Source organism: Notolabrus celidotus, chromosome 9, assembly GCF_009762535.1.
Source record: "Notolabrus celidotus isolate fNotCel1 chromosome 9, fNotCel1.pri, whole genome shotgun sequence".
NCBI classification, from domain to species: Eukaryota; Metazoa; Chordata; class Actinopteri; order Labriformes; family Labridae; genus Notolabrus; species Notolabrus celidotus.
In genome coordinates this window covers 1,360,578-1,378,077 of record NC_048280.1, presented here as the reverse complement: position 1 = coordinate 1,378,077, position 17,500 = coordinate 1,360,578, and the positions used below count along the sequence as shown (strand labels likewise).

Sequence of the window (17,500 nt, the reverse complement as noted above, 5' to 3'; positions counted from 1 at the left end):
TTTAAGGTCAGGTAAATAATTAAAGGTAGCAGATTTAAACACACTTAGAGGATAAAGTTTTAAAGATTACTGCAACAAAGAAGACTCACATCTTAACGCTGGACTTCCTCCTTCAAGTGCTGAGTCCTCCTGTCAGCAGACTCCTGACAAACAAACAAACAAACAAACAAAGAGAGCGTTAAAGACGACCACCGTTAATCAGTGATGCCGTTTTGGAGTCAGTAGATATTTGAATGGACCTCTGAACGCGGGCCTGTTTCCTCTCTCCTGGTCTAAATCTATTTTCAGTTTCACATTTTATTTCCAGGAAGTCGACGCTGTTGCTAAGCGACGTGCTGGCAGGAGCTTGATCTGGAGATGAGATCTGCTCCATCTGACTCAAATATATATTTAAATCTGAATTTGGCTGACAGGAGTCTTTCTGTTTCACAGGCTCTGTATGAGACAGGGCTTCATTAGTGAACTCCACTGAACACAAAGCTCATTTTAAGGATGGATCGTTGTGAAGCAGCATCAAACTGATCTCTGAGGTCTGAGCCAGAGATGTTCTGCCAACATGTTTCTCACGGGACGACGACAACATGAAGTTTTCTTTTTAAGAACTCCAACTGAAGGACAACTTTCAGGAAGTCACGTGGACGAACAAGAAGCAGCCAAAAGTAGTTTCATTATGGTAACACTCTGTCAGGGAGCGATGTTTCCTTCAGTGCTGCCTTTATATAACCCTCAGTGTAAATAAAAAACAAGGTGAATGAAGAAATAAAACAGTGAAGAGAAATGCAAAGCTCTCATCAGGAGACCGAGCTTTAAATCCCAAATCCTGAATGAACCCATGTTTTACGCTCCACCAAACAGACTGTTACACCCTCACAATATGTTTTAAGAGCTGACTCTTAACATGTATCTGCTGAAGTTTACCATAAAACCAACGTTTAGGGTTCCTTAAAATGTGTGCTCAAAGGTTCTCTAAAACAGAACTGGGCAGAACAATGAAACAGACCCTAAACACGGCTTTGAAGAAACCCTCAGTAGAAGTTGAAGGGTGCCTTTAAAAACATCAAGAGCTGCCTGAAACAGGGACTGGCACATTCAATGAAACTGGGTACCTCAAAACAAATGCTAATGAGTACCTTGAAACAGACTCTTTAAGGAACCTTAAAACAATATGAAGTGGTACTTTTATACAGATCCTAAAAAGGTGACTTTAAAAGACAATTATCTAATCTAAAATTAGAACCATATGGTAAACCAGAAAGAGACACTGAGGGATAACTTAAAACCAAAGGAAAGAAAACCTTTAAATGAATGTGATGAGTAACTTTAATAAACTAAAGTTAACCTTGAATCAAAACCAAAGAACACCTTTCAACAGACACTAAAGGGTACCTTGAGTCCGACACTTAAATGACCCTTAAAATGCCAAAGGAGTACCTAGAAGCAGATCCTCAAAGGTGCCTTAAATAAGACAATTAATTGTATCCTAAACCAGAAACTTAAGGTCAACCAAATAAAGACATAACAGAGTACCTCAAAAAACAGACACTGTGGGATACACTAAAAACAAAGGTTAGAAAACCTTGAAATTGATGTAATGAGTCACTATATAAAGAGTGATATTAACCTGATTAGTTACCTTGAAACAAAATCTAATGATACCTTTCATTAGACACTAAAGGGTCCCTTGAAAAAGACTCTTAAAGGAATCCATAAATTACTTGACAGGGATCCTATGAAAGGCTCCAAAAGGGCGCCTTTGAAAGAAAATGAACTGTATCTAAAATCAGAAGGTTAAGTTATAAAAGTTATAACAGGGTACCTTAAAACACACTGTGGGATACTTTAAAACCTAAGGTAAGAAAACCTTGAAAGTGATGTGGTGAGTAACATTTTAAAGAGACACTAAAATTTACCTCCAAATGAAACCAAAGGACACCTTTCATTAGACACTCAAGGGTACCTTGAAACAGACACCGTAAAGAAGCTTGAAAAGACAAAAGAGTACCTGGAATCAGCTTCTAAAGGGCGCCTTGATAAACAATGAATCGGACAGAATCCCAGGAACTTGGGGCAAACGTGAAAAATACATAACAGGGTACCTTAAAGGTGACATATCACGCTTTTTTCATCAACATATATTGGTCTAAGAGGTCCCCAAAACATGTCTTTAAAGTTTTTGTTCAAAAAAAACACTTTGAAATCAGATTCTGGTCTGCCTGAAAAACCCTCTTCTTCAGTCCTCCTCAGAACAGTCTGTTTTCTCTGTGACCACGCCCCCTCAGGAAGTGGGTGTGGCCTCGGCTGTCCAGCACGTTGATCTAATGTTTACATGTTGGCTGAATATACACGGCTGCTCAGAGATCACGTTACTTCAACCCTCTGAATCTGATCCAGAATCTGATCCTGACGGAGAGGCGCCTGCAGCAGGACCTTTCTGAACCATTGGTCACAGATTTAGTGTTTCTTGTTGTTTTATTTGTCAGTATGTAGACGTGTGTCTTGGTACACAGCTACCAACATGTAGCTATGTGGCTATGCTAACTAGCGCTAGCACTTTTTAATGAAAACTTAAAATCCTCCACTAGATCTTCAAATCTGCAGACGTGGGGAGTCAAAGCGACCTTTGTGTTTATTAAGACAGCCTACAACTAGCATGCCTCCCTCCTAAGCTCCTTGTTAGCACACATGTGTGCAGGGAATGAAAAACAGAGGGGGGTTGAGTTGTATTTTATACAGTCTATGGGCTGAACAAGCTCCGAGCTCTGACTTCCTGTTACAGACCGGATATTGTTGTTACGTAACAAAAACACTGAAGTCTGAAACGGCTGGTTTCACACACATTTACAGAAAGGTGGAGAAATCAGAACAGGGGCAGAATGGATTATTTTCATTCTCAGGGGGTTTGTAGACAGGGACACAGATTTCAGGTAGAGAACCATTAAAAAGTCCATTCTGCATGATATGTCACCTTTAAAACAGACACTTTAAAAACAATAAAAAAGTACCTTCAAACAGATCCTAAGGGGATAATTGCTGTACTTAAAATTAGAAACTTAAACTTGAAAATATATTACAGGGTAACTTAAACAGGCACTGAAGGAAACCTTTATACCAAAGACAAGACACCTCTCTGACATGATGCTAAGGCCAGGGTTTATCACATTCAATCTCTGCCACCACACTTCAGAGATTCAGAGACATCAGACTAATCAGCTGATCATTTTACAACATCATCTTTCATAAAACAAGAATACACGCTGCAGAATATTTAATATACACTTAATCAGAGTCAGGGACTTTCATAAATCAGAACTCATTCATGAACTGAGAAACTAAAAGTTCAGATGATGACACAGAGACACTTTGTTGACTTTAATAAAGTGATTAAACTCTGAGCGGGGTCCTTAAAGACGTCTCTCTGCTCTCTTCCTCACATGAATCCCTCACACGCTTTACATTCAGAGTATTCATTGATTTGCTTTAACAGTGTTGGCCGTGTTCTCCGTGTGTGAGTCTGCTGGGACGGGAGATAACTCAGAGGAATGCTGGGTGATATCTGAAGGTTGCTAGGCTACCACACCCAGCCGGCCAATCAGCTGGCAGGAATGTAGGAGAGACAAAGAGAGAGATGTTGCACTAAAATAGACCTCCCGGCATCAGACCACCCAACACTGAGGGAGAGCGTCCGTCACGTTGTTTCAACGCTCACACATCAGGTGAACCCCACCCACCTGCCACGCCTGGACGTACAAATCAAACTACCACTCAACTTCCTCCTACACGCTGTGAGAGCTTTCTTCTTCTGTTTGTGCTCGCCTACATTTCCCAGAGTTCCTTGCAGCAGCAGCAGCAGCTCAGAGTGAAAGTGCTTCTGCTTTGAGCTGCTGGTTGTGTGGGAGGCTGAAGTGAAAGTGTGAGTCTCACTCCTCGCTGATAACACAAACCGCTTTCTGTCCGTTTTCCACGGAGTGAAGAGAAAACAAAATGGAGGCAGGAGAGGAGAAGAAGCGCCGGAGGAGTGATGCTCTTTTTTTCTGCTCAGGGTTTGAGTTTCTCAGAATCTTTAATCACTCACAGGAAGTGTTTAAAGATGTTCTCTGGTACCAGGAACAGGAAGTAAACACTGACAGGAAAGTGAAGGGTTGAACTGTCTGTTTTAGGGTAACTTTGATATCTATTAGATGCTCCACAATCAACGTTTCACTTGACTTAAAGCAATTTGAAAAGCCGGTGTTCCAGTGTAAAGAGCGACCCTGTTAACTGGAGACTCTCAGCCGGATGCATCCCTCATAAACGTCTTTAGACGATCATTAAATATCTGATGAGGATATTTTGAAATCTTAATAAAAACTAAACTAGTTTGCATTCCCAGGAACTCCCTCTGTGTTTCAACAGCTGTGTAAACTCCACAAACACTGACACGTTCAGCTGAAGGGCTCCAGTTTACAGGGTCACTCTTCAGACTGGAACACCGGGAGCTGACCTAGACTCATTCACACTATCAGGCTCAGAGAAGACCGATGTGCAGGAGGTATTAAACCAAGTGAATCACAGATGTGTGTGATGGAGGGTGGAATAAAAACACTGAGGGAACGTTGAGCATTAGAGGCCCGCAAAAAATCTGGGACCTTTGGAAAGTACTACCCTACAAGCAAGGGCTTATCAGGGGGAGATGAACTACCCAGGAACTAAAATGAGACCCTGGTTCCTGCTGTCGAAATGCACATAGTTCCTCGAAAGGTTCCTGTTTCTGGAGGGAAAGTTCCTGCAGTCAAAAAGCACCTAAACTTAAAGGTGACATATCATGCAAAATGGACTTTTTAATGGTTCTCTCCCTGAAATCTGTGTCCCTGTCTACAAACCCCCTGAAAAGTCAAAGAATCCATTCTGCCCCTGTTCTGATTTCTCCACCTTTCTGTAAATGTGTGCTGAAACCAGCCGTTTCAGTTTTCAGTGTTTTTCATACGTCACAACGCCATCCGGTCTGTAACAGGAAGTCAGAGCTCGGAGCTTGTTCAGCCCATAGACTGTATAAAATACAACTCAACCCCTCCTCCGTTTTTCATTCCCTGCACACATGTGTGCTAACAAGGAGCTTAGGAGGGAGGCATGCTAGTTGTAGGCTGTCTTAATAAACACAAAGGTCGGTTTGACTCCCCACGTCTGCAGATTTGAAGATCTAGTGGATGATTTTTATTTATCATGGATAAGTGCTAGCGCTAGTTAGCATAGCCACATAGCTACATGTTGGTAGCTGTGTACCAAGACACACGTCGACATACTGACAAATAAAACAACAAGAAACACTAAATCTGTGACCAATGGTTCAGAAAGGTCCTGCTGCAGGCGCCTCTCCATCAGGATCAGATTCTGGATCAGATTCAGAGGGTTGAAGTAACGTGATCTCTGAGCAGCCGTGTATATTCAGCCAACATGTAAACATTAGATCAACGTGTTGGAGAGCCGAGGCCACACCCACTTCCTGAGGGGGCGTGGTCAGAGGGAAAACAGATTGTTCTGAGCAGGGCTGAAGAAGAGGGGTTTTCAGGCAGACCAAAATCTGATTTCAAAGTGTTTTTTTGAGCATAAACTTTAAAGACATGTTTTGGGGACCTCTTAGACCAATATATGTTTAACTTAAACTTGTCAAAGTATTAATAACATAAACATTATGGAGCGCAGACTTAGCCTATGGTTGGGTGGTGCGCCCACGTAGCGGGTGACCTGGGTTCGAATCTAGCCAGCGGCCTCTTACCCGCATGTCATTCCACCACTCTCTCATGGTTCCCTACACTATCCACTGTCCTCTCCTCTTTAAAATAAAAGGTGTAAAAGTCCAAAAATATAACAAATATAGAAGGTAAAATTGAAATAAAACTTTGCAAATAAAGACATTTCTCTTGTTTCTTGCCTTTGTCTTTGTTGTTAGATGACTCCTGAGGTTAGAGTTAGGGTTAAAGCATCAGTAGCAGCAGGCTACTTCACAGCAGCACAGGAAACACAGCCACATGTGCATGTAGGTAGGCTAACTTTCTGCAGATCAGCTAAATGAAGTCCAACATTTAATCGCCTCGAGGGACAGAGGGGGTCCAAAGTCTTTTGTCCTGATTGTTGGTGTCATGGACTAAAAAAACATGCACTTAAAGAAGCGTAGTGAGGATCCAGCTCTGACACCAGCAGACTGATACAGACTGACTGGTGGAAGCTCCAGGGGGGCGTCTGTTTTCTTCTTCTTCTCTTTGTGTTTGAGACGTAAATCATCAGGTTAATATCTCCGAGGAGGTCGTTAGTATCGGTCACTGCATCAGCACAGAGAGCACACACTGAGGTCCTGAGAACGTGCAGACCTTACTCACAGATTTATAACTCTCTCTCTCTCACACACACACACACACACACACACACACACACACACAGAAAGTACCACTTGGTTCAGCAGTGGTGCTTTCAAGGACTGAAGTTCTGCGTAAACACAGAGTCTGTAGGTGCAGGACTCGGTTTGGTGTAAGAAGTGATTCAGATGTTTGCTGGATGAAAACTCAAAAGCCAAATGCAGCACAATCCTTGAACCAACAGGCAGCCATCACATAACAATCAAGCTCTAATCAAAGCTTCAACTAAACATCTGCATGCAAACATTGCACATGCTCGCCTCTTGCACGAAGGCAACTCACAGATCAGGAAGTCCTGAGAAGCTGGCTCCAAGAAACCGTTCAGATGTTGCATCAACAAGTGTTTTTTAAAGACCAGCTTTGAGTGATCAGGTCTTACTCTCCCGCTTTGGATGCAAATCAACACCATTCAAGGTCTCTGTCTGTGAGTATAAACCAGGCTCCAAGTGATTGTTGCTGTGGATACGAGGAGAGGGGGCAGTCCTTAATGTGGCCTAGCATGCATGAGCATAAACACTACCAGACCCCTACAGTCTAATTACCTGCATGCAGTAAGTTACTTTTGGTTGTGTGGCTCTGTTCTGGGAGCTCCCTGCACTTCCATGTGCCTATACGTGGAACGCCAAAGCAAGATGTGGGGAGAGCACACCTCCCCTCTCTGTGTGCACACATGAAAAGCCAAGGCAGGGAGAGCAGCAGCAAAGACCCCCAGGGTACAGAACAGAGCGTGCATCAGTGACGATACATTACCCCTTTTCGACCAAGGTAGTTTCAGGGCCGGTTCAGAGCCGGCGCTCAAAACTGGTTTTTCGTGTTTTGACTGCGAGTGAACCGGCTCCTGGTCGGGAAAAACAGTACCAGAGTGGCTCCAACTCTTTACTGGTCTAGAACTGTGAACCACTTACGTCAGGGGCGAGAAGCAGGGGGCGGGGTTGCCGTGATCAAAAACCCAAACCAAGCGTGTTTCCTCCATCGTCCTGCAGCGACAAAATCAAAAAGACTAATGGATTCCAAGGCAAAGCAGTGGTCGGCCGAGGAGACAAGCTGCCGTTCTCCTCCATCGTTGTTGTTGTGAGGGAAAGTTTGTTCTAGCGCTGCTGGGAAAAGCGGCCATGTAAATCTGACGTCATGACGTGCCTCTTCCACGGGCTCCAGCAGGCGGAAAAACAAAGCGGTGCCGTGTTGGTTCACAAGTTCAACCAGCTCCAAACCTGCGCGAGCACCAGACCGGAAATACAACCCGGTTCACGTTGGTGAATAGAGGTACATATGACGCTGGTGAAATCAGACACAGCAGGAAGGAGGAGCTGGGGTGGAGGAGGGGGAGAGGTTTGCAGGCAGAGCAGTTCAGAGCTGTCAGCTGATAGGAGCCGGTGTTAAGAGCAGCTGATGTTCTGTGGGCCGAGCTCCCTGAGCTAACGCTATGCTCGATATTAATTCCCACACACCTTAAATCTGCTTACCCTGTGTCCTGTTAGCTCTATTATCCACACACACCTGCTCCTCTCCACTCTTAATCCACAGAGCAGCATGTCCCGCCCCGCCCCTCTCTGTTTCCCTTCGCCTGAACGTGTCAGCTCTTCTGACACTTTCTTTTCTCGTGATTCACTCGTGCTTTGAACCCCACGTGACCCAACTGTCTTATCAGCAGCATAAGAAGGGTCGACTTTAAGATGAGACAACAAGTTTATCAACCTGAGACGACGTGCTTCAGCTCTGACTTTGGGAAGGTGTGCTCATCCTTCCTCCCTCCTCTCAACATAACAACCATGACCACTTGAGATTAAACTCACAAACATCCCTCAGGAACAAGATTTGTTTCTGGTGTCGTCCTTTAAAGGTGACATATCACACTTTTTTCATCAACATATATTGGTCTAAGAGGTCCCCAAAACATGTCTTTAAAGTTTATGCTCAAAAAAACACTTTGAAATCAGATTCTGGTCTGCCTGAAAACCCCTCTTCTTCAGTCCTCCTCAGAACAGTCTGTTTTATCTCTGACCACGCCCCCTCAGGAAGTGGGTGTGGCCTCGGCTCTCCAGCACGTTGATCTAATGTTTACATGTTGGCTGAATATACACGGCTGCTCACAGACCCGCGTTACTTCAACCCTCTGAATCTGATCCAGAATCTGATCCTGACGGAGAGGCGCCTGCAGCAGGACCTTTCTGAACCATTGGTCACAGATTTAGTGTTTCTTGTTGTTTTATTTATCAGTATGTCGACGTGTGTCTTGGTTCACAGCTACCAACATGTAGCTATGTGGCTATGCTAACTAGCGCTAGCACTTTTCTATGATAAATAAAAATCATCCACTAGATCTTCAAATCTGCAGACGTGGGGAGTCAAAGCGACCTTTGTGTTTATTAAGACAGCCTACAACTAGCATGCCTCCCTCCTAAGCTCCTTGTTAGCACACATGTGTGCAGGGAATGAAAAACAGAGGAGGGGTTGAGTTGTATTTTATACAGTCTATGGGCTGAACAAGCTCCGAGCTCTGACTTCCTGTTACAGACCGGATGGCGTTGTGACGTATGAAAAACACTGAAAACTGAAACGGCTGGTTTCAGCACACATTTACAGAAAGGTGGAGAAATCAGAACAGGGGCAGAATGGATTCTTTTCATTCTCAGGGGGTTTGTAGACAGGGACACAGATTTCAGGTAGAGAACCATTAAAAAGTCCATTTTGCATGATATGTCACCTTTAACTTGAGTAACGATACTTGAATCATTTCATAACTTTACAGGTTTATTTGCTGCGTTGGTGCTCTTTAGTCCTCTCTCTATCCTCCACCTCAGGCTTCAGGGGTGCAGAAAGTCCTCGGCTCTGAATTCTTGATGATGTTTTTGTCTCATCAGAGGTTTCTGTGGAGTCGTGATGCAGTAAAATGTAAAACGTGTTGATGCCTGAAGCCGTAAGTGGGTCAGAGACTGAAAACTGCTGAGTCACAGCTTCACACTGGCGGCTCTGACTCTCTGCCGAGGTTATGATGTTGTCATCTGCAACAACTTTGTACCAACACATTTCTGCATTTGCTGCGAACAAGCTAAACACTGAGATGTTGCACAAACAGGCCGGAGAATGTGACAGGAGCACGAGTCTCAGTCAGGTTCACTGAATCGATTCAACACAATGTTTAAATATTGAAGCTGCTTCCAGGTATGAGCTGTCAGAGAGATGCTGTGCAGTAGAAAGTGACATGTTACAGTGGGAGAAGCCTCAGGTAGCTTAGCTTGGAAATTCAGATGTGTTCAAAAGGATGTCGTTTCATACTGGTATCAAATGTTCAGAAGGAATAAAGGGTAAAACTGTCTGTTTTTCCTGTGCAGGGGAAACTCTGTCAACATACTGCAGTGATATCATTTAGACAAGAAGCTACTTCATCTTCAATGACAGACTGGATTCAGCGTACGATGCAATCCGGTCTCTGCACACATCTTTTAAAGGAAAGTGTCTTTTATCAGACTCACTCCTCTAATGTTTGTTTTCTTGATCTTTCCTAGATTATAATCCGGTCTCAGCAGATGTGTGTCTAACATGAGTCTGGTCCTGCTGGAGGTTTCTGCCTGTTAAAGGAAGTTTGTCCTTGCCACTGTAACTTGCTAAATGCTGCAAAGTGCTCTGCTCATGGTGGATTAAGATGAGATCAGACTGAGTCCTGTCTGTAAGATGGGACTGGATCTGATCCGGTCTTGATGTTGATTCCTGAAGTATTGCCTGGACGACACGTCTCCATCTCGTGCCATTGTAATAAAAAAAGTGAAGCCAAAATCATCCCCATCTTAGAATCCAACAATCAACAAGAAATCAACCTCTTCAGGACATGTTTATGTAATGCAGCTCTAACTGTGGATATGGATCATCCCTTAACAAGGCCGTGTTAGGACCTGCTTTAGGGCCCGTGTCCACCGACAGTGTTTTCTTGTTTACCAGTGACTACTTCCTCTTCAAAACTAGCACAGTTAGGTGATTCCATCACTCAGTGTCCTCACTAAACTGTTAAAAATATGAACGTAGTCTCTGTGGCGTCACCCATTGGTTTCTTAAAGAGGAACATTGATGGCAGTCTCCATATTGGATATGTTGACTCACTAACTTCAGTCAGAAACAATCATTATTATTTGCATGCAGTAAGTTATATTTGGTGGTATGGCTCTGTTTTTAGAGCTCCCTGCCCTTCCATGTGCGTACGTGGAACGCCAAAGCCTGAGGCAGGGAGAGCACACCTCCCCCTCTCTCATGTGCATACTAGGGATGGGCATTTCAAGCCAAAATACTTTTTCAATAATCATTGACATCTATTCGACAATTATTCGAATACACACACACACATACACACACACACACACACACACACACAAACACACACACACACACACGTGTCCCATTAACAGCACCTTTGTGTGGCAGTCATGTCAACCAGCAGCAGGACGAAGTGCTATTTAAGTTTCATTCTCACTTCGACTCAGTTTCTGGAAATCACAAGACAAAGTAGTGTGTGTGTGTGCGTGTGTGTGTGCGTGTGTGTGTGTGTGCGTGTGTGTGTGTGTTTATCTCAGCTCACAGACATGTGACCACACCCATCGTGTCATCGTTAGGACAACCGCTGCTGTCATTGGCTGACGATGACGACATCACAGCGTCTGTAGAGCTACTTTAAGAGATTTCCTCTCGCTGTCCTACCTTTCCTTACTTCCTTACCTCCTCTATTTCACGTCTACCTCTCTTCTTTTCCTCCCTACAACCTTTACTGTCCTTTCTTTCTCATTTTCCTTTTTTGATCAGACAGCTTGAGAGAGAGAGAGAGGAATGACATGGACCAAATGGATCCCACAAGGACTGTAGACTCTGTACATGGGGAGCCTCTACCAACTGAACTACACCAGCGATCCACCTCCTCCTTTACTTTCTTGTCTTTTGTTCTCTTCATAAATCTTTCTTGTTTTCAACCGTTTTTCACCCGCCTCCATTCCTGCCATACTTTCCAACCTTCCCAACCTTCCCCTCCAATTATTCTTCCTAGTGTCCTTCTTTCCTTCCCTACACCCTCTTTTTTCACAGACTCCTGCATGATTCCACCCCACCACACCGCACACACGCTCATCAGTTCCTCGAGGGTTAAACAAACAGCAGGGACAGACGAGTCTCTCTGTGACCCAGAGGAGACTGCACTCCAGGTTACACACAGATCCTCAGGGCCTTGAAGCCGGTCTCTGCGAGGCTGCTGGACCTGATGGAGTAGCGTCGTACTGAACAACTGGGAGGGAGTACACAGACATCTTCAACATCTCCCTCACACAGGAAACCCTCAGTTCCCAAAAACCCTAACACAGCTGACTGACTTCAGCACTCGCATCAGCCGCCTGGAGGAGCTAGGTCTTCTTCATGGACTCTTGGGGTTCCAGATTCAGTTTGCCTAACACCCGAATAGATCAGACACTAGACCACCTAGACTCCTCACAGCTCTACCTCCAACACAACAAGGCCAATGATGCTGACCAGGGACCTGGCAGACCAAGGAGTACTAAACCCCCTGAACTCGACCCTGAACACTTTCATGAGCTGTATTCAGCCGAGCATGTTTTCTGGGTCAGCTGCATGAATGAAGTAATTCAAAGCTTTGTCTGTAAGGCGTTCTGGACTTGGTAGAAATTCTTGAAGGTGTTTCCCCTCTCCTCTGAAAGGCTTCTTCAGCTTTCAACCAAGTCCAGTGCCTTACGGATCAATCCCTGACCTGGATGACTGAGAACCTTCACAGACATGACTGAAGTAGCATTCATAGAAACTTTCATCATAGTGGAAGTGTCCACTCCGTCTCTGATCCGTCACAGCACCAGATCTGACAGGTTTCTATTCTAGTCAATGTGTTAACTTCCACTGGATCCACTCTGTTGCGTTCCGAGAGTTCTATTTTTCCCAGATGCCGGAGCACGACGCATATATCTCAACAGAGCAGATGGAGCGGGACAGGAAGTCAGGTTTCACCAAAACAAAATGAAAACATCCGGTTAATTTTCAGAATAAAACACTCTGTGTTATCACCAGATCGTATTTCACTTAACTACAACAACAAACCAAAGTCATGATGAGCGGAGCCAGGCCTGGAGTCAACAGGTCAGAGGTTTTCAGAGGACCAGAAAGACAACATGGATGAGGGGAGGAGGAGGAGGAGAATCCTTCATTCAGTGATTGCTGGGGGAAAACCTCGGTCACATGACTCCAGCTGTCCGGCGGTCCTGCTCCGGAGACGGAGGGAACACAGATCTACTGACTCCTGAGGCCCATCTCCCCTCTTGACTGATGGGTAAAACCTCTCACTCTGAGGGACGTGTGCGAACAAACAACTTTTGAAATTTCTTTATATTTTCCAGAGTGCTTGTGAGAGAGGTGAGGAGAGGAAAGAGATCTCTGCTGAGCTCACAGTTAGCACAGGCTGCTGCCTCGGCCCAATTCTCTCCTCTGTCTTCTGGACAATAACATCATCATCATCAAATAAGCCGATGACATGTCCTTCTTTGGTTTCATTTGAAAGGAGGGGTGAGTCATGATGCAGGGTCTATGGAGAGGACAATGAACATGTCCCCAAAGCTGTTTTCTCTCTGAACATGTTCTGGAAAATTTGAGGACCTCTGTGCGTGAAATGTATCTGACAGTGTGAGGTCTTCCCTGTCAGGTTGGAGGTGGAGAATAGGCAGGATGTGACGTTAGAAGTAGATGTGGAAGTCAAGATGGTGGATGAAGCAGCAAAGACGTACGCTGGGAGGACACACCCCTATGTGTGCTGTTACCTTTGCAAGATAGAGGGGACTGTGCACTCCTGGGACTCCAGGAGAGTCACACCAGGGGTCATAAGTCAATGAAAATGTTGACAGGAAGTGTTTGTTGATGTTTTTGCCATGACTAGATTGAAACAACGTAAATGGCAAACATGCTGACACGAAAGATCTGGGCTAAAACCAAAGATCTGGCTCTGGACCTCGAGAGGAGACGCGTCCCTCTGAAACCTCTCACCACCAATACCCCTTTTTGACCGAGGCAGTTTCAGGGCCTATTCGGAGCTGGCGCAAAATTGAGAACCGTTTTTTCGTGTTTCGACTGCGAGTGACCGGCTCCCGGCCTGGAAAACTGGTTCCAGAATGGCTCCAACTCTTTGCTGGTCTAGAACCACGAACCACTTCCATCAGGGGCGAGGGGCAGGGAAGGGGGGCGTGGTTGCAGTGATCAAAAACACAAACAAAGTGTTGATATAGACTAGACTACTGTAACGGGGTCTTTACAGGACTCCCTAAAAAGTCCATCAGACGGCTGCAGCTCATACAGAATGCTGCTGCTCGAGTCCTAACAAGGACCAAAAAAGTAGACCACATTACTCCAGTTCTTAGATCTCTACACTGGCTTCCTGTCTGTCAGAGAATAGACTTTAAAATCCTGCTGATGGTTTATAAAGCACTGAATGGGTTAGGCCCAAAATACATTGCTGATCTGCTACTACTTTATGAACCACCTCGACCTCTGAGGTCATCAGGTACTGGTCTGCTTTCAGTTCCTAGAGTCAGAACGAAACATGGTGAAGCAGCGTTTAGTCATTATGCACCACATATCTGGAACAAGCTCCCTGAAAGCTGCAGGTCTGCTCAAACTGTCACCTCTTTTAAATCAAAGATTAAGACTTTTTTATTTACCTCTGCCTTCCTATCTTAGATTATTTTAACCCACTTTAAATTAAAATTTTAATGTAATCTTTAATATATTTCTAATTTTCCTTTTCTTTTCTGTTTTATCATATTTGTCATTTTAATTATGTTCTTTTATGCTTGTCTGAATGTCTCCAATGCTTTTAATGTTTTAATGTAAAGCACATTGAGTTGCCCTCGTGTATGAAATGCGCTATACAAATAAAGCTGCCTTGCCTTGCCTTGCCTTGATAGAGTTTGGTAAGTTCTCTTTGGGACCTCATGTGATTACCAAAAGCCAGGAGCAACACCAGCAAGCATGCTACGGTGTCCGCCATCGATGTAGTTGTGAGGGACAGTTCCTGCTAGTGCTGCTGGGAAAAGTGGTCACGTAAATCTGACATCATGACGTGCCTCTTCCACGGGTGAGTTCAACCAGCACCAGCCCGGAAATACAACCCGGTTCACGCTGGTCAAAAAGAGGTACAAGGGGACTGAAGTGGAGCTCTTTCCATACCTGCCTCTCCATGCTCCTTTATTTCCTCCATCTTTCCATCCTGCCTTCTTTCCTAACTCCCTAGCTTCTCTCCTTCTCCCCTGCCTCCCTCCTCTGGACCCCCTGCTTCAGGATTTAAACTACAAGTCCGCAGTGGGGCTTGTTTCAGGCCCATGTAGTGAGAAACTTGTGCAAATGTTCCTTTAATAACTGCTGTGGGTTGGATTCGGTGTGTTCCTGCAGCAGACGGAGGCCTCGGCTCTTATCTCTGAGAGCAGCAGGGGGCCGAGCGGGGGGGAGCTGAGGGGGGTGAGGGGGCTTGTTGAAGCTGCAGGAATGAGGCCACGGGCACAGCCAGCGGTGGAGTTGCTGGTGTGTGATGTTGGGCGGGTGGAGAAGGGGGGGGGGGTTAAACTGTTGTTCGGCGTTGTTTTGGCTGCAGGCGCTCAGGCTGTCAGTTGATTCTTCTCTGCAGGAATTTTAAGTTGAGTGTGTTTGCTGATACGACAGATGGACGAGCTTTATTCAGAACAACACCTTCATCTGTGCGCCAGAATCAGAGCCGGCCCCCTCTAATGCACATATACCTTCAAACATGCAGCTCACTGTAACCACACTCATCATATGACAGCATGTTTCATCAAACACTGCTGACCTCAGATCAGAGAGGAAGAGGAAATACAAAAGAGCTTTGAAACAAGAAGAGACAGAGAGAAGGATGAGGAGGAAAAGGTGAAAGGAAGAAAGAGGCTGGAATGGAAGGAAGGAGACTAGTAAAGCAAACAAGGGAAGGAAACAAGGGGAGGAAAGGGGACCGTGGAAAAGAGAGAACCAGGGTTGGAAAGAAGGGAGTTTCCAAAGATGGTGGACATGGAAGCAAAGAATGAACAAGCCAAGGAGAAAAGGACACATAAAGGAGATGAGGACACGAGGGTCACCGCCTCAGGCTGCAGCCGACAGTAAACACAGACTTCTATTTGTTCATGAAAATCCTGATGTTGATGTAAGGCCGGAGACGTGCGCCTAAGCTAACCTGTCTTGTTGTCGTTGTAGTCTACATGCACCGTGCGTCAACCGAACACAGTGTCCTCGACTTTGAGCCTTGTTGGAAACGACTTCCTGCCAACACTTCTCTTTCCGTCAGTCGAATCAACAACGCAACTTGTGACGGGATCCTGAGTTCACATAAAGGGCGAGGGGGAAATTCACTCCTTCTGCAGACTTAAGGCCAACACTTCTGGGCACATCACATCCCCCTGTGTCGCACCCGTTCATCTGTGAGTCTCAGTTTCACAGTAAGAGCCTTCACTCTGGCGTACTCCAGCGGAATGGACCAGAAAAAGAAAGTTAAAGTGAAACATGTGGGTTAAGTGCAATAAAAGGGTCTTAAGTTTGCCAAAAGTCAAGCTTTGTGAGGTCTGACCTCAAGTGGAGAAGAAAACAACTTTGACAATGTTTAATGGAGGTCAGATCTATCATTTCTCCTTGGAGGACAGCATCGAGCAGATTTGGGGGTCAAGTTGAAATATTTGATTGAAAACAGACTGTTAGCACGCAGATATCTGATCATATACCCCTTTTCAGACCGGTGCTCAATTGAGAACTGGTTTTTCCGTGTTTCGACTGCGAGTGAAACGGGAAAACTGGTTCCAGAGCGGCTCCAACTCTTTGCTGGTCTAGAACGGCAAACCGCTTACGTCAGGGACGAGGGGCGGGGTTGCCGTGATCAAAAAAACAAACCCAACGTGTACAGCTACCAGAAACAAGTGCAGCCCCTAAAAGAGATTAGCATTTGCTTAAATGGCTACAATGCAGCTACAATCCCCTTCTTGGACTTTGTTTCTCCGCTCCAGCTCCATTCTTGCGTTTGAAGCAAGCGGCAAACCCCGGTCTCAAAATACGAAGCCCATGCTGAAGTGTTATAAACTGCAATTCATCGAGCGTCCACTAGAGGGCTGGCTGCAGAAAATTCCCATTCAAAGAAGACGATCTTTACAGCAGAAATAAACATGTTTACAGCCTGGTTCAAAAAACTCCTTAGGTCTATGTAGCTCATCTCTCTATCGGCACACACTGTACGGGGGGTGAATTTTTTATAACGTGACGGTTCAGAAGATATTAAGATTATGAATTTTTGCCCAAATAAGGACATGACTGACTTGACTGACAGGTGGGAACACATTGCTGTTGGCTAAGAGGCTCAAACTCCGCCCCTTTATGTCACCCTCTGCCTGGTTGAGTTCCACATTTCCAATATGGCTGCTGCCGCCGATTGGCTTCAAAACAGCGCTCAGGAACAGATGGGTGACATCACGGATACTACGTCCATTATTTATACAGTCTATGGTCTGAAGTTGATAGTCAGACCACGAACAAAGTCAGCATATAGATAATAAACTACTGACTGTAAGTTATTCGTCTCAAACTGCCCAGAAGAGTCGACCTTTGGGTGACGAGATTAGCAACCGCCAAACAGCATGAATCAGAGTATCATCCCACTGATGCACGTCCTACTGTTCTACTCCTGCTTTCTATTTCTGCAGCTGTAAGGTCTCAGAGGAGCAAAGTTTCTATTGTATAACATGAGTGAAGATGACTCATGTGTCCAGAAATAGAGGAGAGTGCCCACGCAGCACCGAGACACTAGGGGAACGTACGAGCACACCATGCACCTGACGAGAAGCTGACGCCAATGAGATCAAAACTTCCAAAACAACACCTTGAGCTGCGGTTAAAGGCCCTGCAAGGTTTATACAGTATGAAAGGAAGAAGAAGAAGAAGAAGAAGAAGACGAAGAAGAAGAAGAAGAAGAAGTGTTTAAATTTGGAACATAAGCAGTTAACGTGTTTGATTCCAACTGCTCAGCAATAAATGTCTCATCATGTAATGTATGGTGTAGGGATGAAAATGAAATCCTCACTGTGAGAGAATTAAATGAG

The 17,500-nt window shown here is 45.0% G+C and overlaps 1 protein-coding gene across 1 annotated transcript in view; it reads right to left on the bottom strand.

Annotated features, from left to right (window-relative positions):
• The window catches only part of dmtn (dematin actin binding protein), a 40,495-nt gene that overhangs the window by 19,571 nt on the left and 3,424 nt on the right, over positions 1-17,500 (bottom strand). Inside the window, exon 2 of the mRNA XM_034691246.1 lies at positions 90-143. The gene's annotated coding sequence lies outside the window, so the exon portion shown is untranslated. The remainder of the gene's footprint in view (positions 1-89; positions 144-17,500) is intronic.